The sequence below is a fragment of the Monodon monoceros genome, unplaced genomic scaffold, assembly GCF_005190385.1.
Source record: "Monodon monoceros isolate NGI ecotype Baffin Bay Population unplaced genomic scaffold, NGI_Narwhal_1 Super_Scaffold_10, whole genome shotgun sequence".
NCBI lineage: Eukaryota > Metazoa > Chordata > Mammalia > Artiodactyla > Monodontidae > Monodon > Monodon monoceros.
This window is the reverse complement of record NW_021703766.1, coordinates 6,357,464-6,362,701: the sequence shown is the minus strand read 5'-3', so window position 1 is coordinate 6,362,701 and position 5,238 is coordinate 6,357,464. Positions and strand designations below refer to the sequence as shown.

The window sequence follows — 5,238 nt, the reverse complement described above, 5'->3', positions numbered from 1 at the left end:
GTAGAGAAAGTGACATGATTGATTTCGAGATTTAAAAAGTAATTTGGCATTTATTGCTGGCTTTCTCATTCTCTTTACTTATCTAGCTTCTGAGAGCTCCTGATTTTACTTTCATATACATATGGCTGTTTCCACAGCCTCCAAGCATTTACATTTTGAGAATGCCTTCCAAAATATAAATAAAAGTTTCCAACATTAGTCTGCAGAAAAGAAGAAATCATGGTAAAGAACTGGACTAATACTGGGTTATAAACTGCATGACTCAAAGGAAGCAAAAATGTAATTTGCATTAGTTTTAGCCAAATCTTAGTAAATTAAAATATATCAAGTAATTATTTAATAAATGCAGTGCAAGAAAAAGAGTGAGATGGAGTAGGGAAACTATAGATTAAAAGACACTTGAGAGAAATATCAATGAGTGATTATGTGGAGAACTTATTTGGATCTTGAATTAAGCAAACCGTAAAAAAAAAAATATGACATTTGTTAGATAGTTGAATTGGATATTTTATGATATTAAGAAAATGTTACTTTACATGTAATAATAGTTATTTTAAAAGCCCTTATCTTTTAGACATATATACTAAAATATTTTCAGATGAAATGGTATGACATGATATTTCATTCAAAATAATATAGAGTGGGGTAAGTGGATGGAAGTATAAATGTAACAAGATGGCTGTAAGTAAGTTGTTGAAGCTGGAAAATGGGTACATGGAAACTTATGATACTATTCAGTCTACTTTTTTGTATAGATTTGAAATTCCGTAATAAAAATCTTTGAAAGAAATGTGCCATTTTTAAACATTCAGTAAGAAATATGAATGTAATCAATACAAATTTTCTAGGTAAAAGTCTGTGATCCTTCTCCTTTCCAATCATCCTTTCCTTGATTTTATGTATTATCTATCTATCTATCTACCTATCTATCATCTATCTGTCTGCCTGCCAATCTACCCATACATTGTCAATAACAATTGTTCCAAAGTCTGACTCAGAGTTGCTGTCTCCATTTGGGTTCCCCCAGAAGCAGACCCTGAAATGAAGGTTCAAGTGCAAGCAGTTTATTTTGGAAGTGCAGGAAACATGCAAACAACATGGATAAATCTCAAAACATTATGCTGAGCAAAAGAACCTGGGTACAAAAAAATATGTACTATAAGATTCCACTTATATGAAATTTTAGAACAGGCAAAACTAACATAATGTGGCAGAAACAGATCAGTGGTTGCCTAAGACAGGAGATCAGGAATTGACCACAGGGAGGAATGAGGGAATTTCTAGGGTGGATGGAAGCAGTCTACATCTCCATTGTGGTGATGGTTACCCAGGTGAATACTTTTGTCAAAAGTCATCAAACCATAGATTTAAAATGGGTGCATCTTATCACATACACATTATACCTCAACGTTGACTAAAAACAGAAATTCCTTTTACCAGTTGATAGAGTGTCAAAATAAAAGAGACACATAAAATGACCTGACCTTTAAAAAGAGTTACTTTTAAAATCTTCAGCTTGAAGCCAATCTCTTCCTTGGCCCCTTCTCAGGGAAGTTCAGTGAAGAAACAGCTTTCCATACTTCCTCCACCTCTTCATTTTCTTCCTAAGGAAGAAAGTATTTATTCCTCATCAAGGAAATGAAGAGTGAATTTATATTCGATTTTTTACATTCAGAGTTGATTTAATACGAATTAGAATTTTTGGAATAAGACAGTACTAGTTCTAACACTTTTAAGTATTAAAGCCAATAAGCTTCCAACACGCATAATTCAAATTCACGAGACGGCTTTTCTTAGCTTCATAATTATTACTTCCTCACACCTTTGGAATCACTGGCATCTATTTCTCATTTTTTTGTAATCTCTTCATCTGGGAGAAGTAAGCTCAGGGAGACTTCAGGCATTTCTTAGTTTTGCTCTTCTGCTCCCAGCTATAAACACTTGGAAACACACCGTTTCTGATTTGAAAATTACTGACTGTCAATCCATGGATGCTGGAGGGTGTTTTGAAACCCTCTGCCGCCACCCAGCTGTCTGCCTCACCATGAGGACACGTGTTTCAGCCTCACTTTCTTTCACCAGCGAGCCTTCTGGCCCCATGGTTTCCTACTCGATTCCTGCTGGAAGCTCTAGGTCTTCTGCTACTTTATACAGAGGATAGAATTCACCTCAGAATTGTACATTTGGCCATATGGATTGTAATGTCTAAGAATCCAGATGCCAGCTTTCCCAGAATCAAGGGCATAGAGGCCATAATCTGTTGAACAGTTCTGAAATCAGCTACAGTCTTACCACAAGCATGTGCAATAACTACCATCCTGCGTAATAACTGGCCAGCCAGCAACCTAACATTCTGGGATTATTTGCTTCCCTTCAAATTTCTCTCCAGCAATACCTGCACTGCAGTTTATCCCACAGAGTTGATTTCTCCTGGCTAATTCGGAGAAACATGTTTTTTCCCTTTCCAAACCTTATTATCCAATTTACAGTGGTAGGAGGTATTCACAGGGATTCAAGAAAAGATTCCCAACCCTCTCACACTGCTGGTGGGAATGTAAATTGATACAGCTACTATTGAGAACAGTGTGGAGGTTCCTTAAAAAACTAAAAATAGAGCTACCATATGACCCAGCAATCCCACTCCTGGGCATATACCCAGAAAACATGAAAACTCTAATTTGAAAAGATACACGCACCCCAATGCATGTATGGCAGCGCCATTTACAATAGCCAAGATAGAGAAGCAACCTAAATGTCCATCGACAAATGAATGGATAAAGAAGATATGGTATCTATATACAACGGAATACTACCGAGCCATAAAAAAGAATGAACTAATGCCATTTGCAGCAACATGGATGGACCTAGAACAGGGGTCCCCAACCCCTAGGCCGAGGACCGGTACTGGTCCACGGCCTGTTAGGAACAGGGCCACACAGCAGGAGGTGAGCCGCAGGCGAGCGAGCGAAGCTTCATCTGCTCCCCATCGTTCCTGATCACTCGCATTACTGCCTGAACCATTGCTCCTATTACTGCCTGAACCATCCCCCCTCCCATCCCTGGAAAAACTGTCTTCCACACAACCAGTCCCTGGTACCAAAAAGGTTTGGGACTGCTGACCTAGAGATTATCATACTAAGTGAAGTAAGTCAGACAGAGAAAGACAAATAACATATGATAACACTTACACGTGGAATCTAAAAAAATGATACAAATGAACTTATTTACAAAACAGAAATAGACTCACAAACATAGGAAAAATACTTATGGCTACCAAAGGGGAAAGGGGTGGGGGGAAGGATAAATTAGGAGTTAGGGATTAGCAGATGCATACTACTATATATAAAACAGATAAACAACAAGAACCTACCGTATAGCACAGGCAACTACATTCAATATCTTGTAATAACCTATAATGAAAAAGAATATATATATTGATATATATAAAATATATATAATTGAATCACTTTTCTCTACACCTGAAACTAACACAACGTTGTAAATCAACTGTAATTCAATTAAAAAAAAAAAAGATTTCCAGGACTTCCCTGATGGTCCAGTGGGTAAGACTCCACGCTCCCAATGCAGGAGGCCCGGGTTCGACCCCTGGTCAGGGACCTAGATCCTGCATGAATGCTGCAACTAAGGGTCCGCATGCCTCAATTAAAGATCCTGTGTGCCACAACTAAAACCCGGAGCAGCCTAAATAAATAAATAATAATTAAAAAAAAAGATTCCCGAACTCACTAGCAGCCGGGGAAATGCAGATGAAAGAAACAAAGTGCCACGCCTTGTACAGATAAGATTGGCAAACGTTTTAAAGTTGGTATTTTCATTAGGTATTGCTGCATAACAAAGTGCCCCCCCTTAAGATTCTTGGAATCTCTCTTACATAACAAAGAAGATCTAGGAGACATACCTTTAAATCTGACATCTCAAAATCAGAAAATGGTCTACAGCTGCATCCTTGACTTTGACGATTTACCTGAAAATTATTCTAAGACCAAATTTTATTGACAACACTCCAGATTTGATCTTTGCGTTTTCTTACTTTGAGGACCTTTTGCTTACTAGAAAGACCACCCTTGTCCCTCACATTTCCTCTAAATTCTGCTACAAAACTAAACAGTTCCTTCTGTAGTTCATCTCTCTGGCTTTTTAAAACCATATTTACCTATTTTACCATAGGCAGCCAGAAGAAGCCATTTGTTGCTTGTAACTTTCTACCTGGGAATTTCCCCAGCCAGATCTTACCAGATGGGGTGGGCCCTGGAGTTAATTTCTGGGAAGAATCAGCCTGAGATGCCTTGCATATTCTGTTTGACAGAGAGAGTAGAATCTGGTGCCTGGAATAAATCAGAAGGGAGAAGTAAATCCCAAACTAAGAATTTTATAATTCTAACCTCCTGGGGAAGGTACTGAAATTCTACTCCATTACTCTTGAAACTTCAACTAAAGACTTTGAATTTGTGAATATATGCCTGCAGATAGAATATTCTCACAAAACAGTGAAGTATGCAAAATCTCTGAGGAGCCAATATTTATTAAATAAATTCACAGAGAGTCACTAAAAACATTTATGTGAGGCTAGGTAAACAGAAAAAAATTTTTTTTCCCATTCAATTCACTATTATCTTTAAATACCTACTTCTTTACAAAGCCCTACATGAGGGACTTGGTTTGGAACCAAAGAACAGTGAGGCATAATCCCTGCTTTGAAATTAGGTAATATATCATAGAATATGACCTAAATGAATATGTGATGACACAGTTATACTCCAAGTGAGCACTCATCAAATAATTGCTTTTCCAATTTTTTTGTTACCATAGATTGACATGTGAAATCTTTCTTAATACGGGATCGCTAATATAGAGAATACCCTATTTATGAAATTAATCGTTTATGTTGAAAACAGATTATTAATGTGAATTTAACCCATACCATCTGGAAAAAGTAAATTTAGAAAAAAGGAAATATTAAAAAAATACCAGGTAGTACAATATAATTCTGTGAGATTCTGTTTGGGAACAATTAGGGTCTTATGGGGCTAGGTTGTTTTATGCCTGTTTCCCAATTCTAGTCTTTTGCTTTCCCCTGTAGTGTGACACGAGAGAAAGAGTGTGGGCTTTGAGTTCAGTAAATCTGGGCTCATATACTGCTCTATCACTTAAAAGCTGTGTGACATCAGATGAGTTACAGAATGTCTTTGTACCTCAGTTTCTTCATGGATAAAATGG

At 37.2% G+C, this 5,238-nt stretch overlaps 1 long non-coding RNA gene across 1 annotated transcript; it reads right to left on the bottom strand.

The window, feature by feature from the left end:
- Positions 1-999: 999 nt before the first annotated feature.
- On the bottom strand, positions 1,000-4,658 carry LOC114890050. Its single transcript, XR_003792198.1, has 3 exons — positions 4,255-4,658; positions 3,371-3,410; positions 1,000-1,604 (listed from the first exon to the last, which is right to left on the bottom strand). It is a non-coding gene; the product is annotated as an uncharacterized LOC114890050 (long non-coding RNA).
- Between the last annotated feature and the right edge of the window lie 580 nt (positions 4,659-5,238).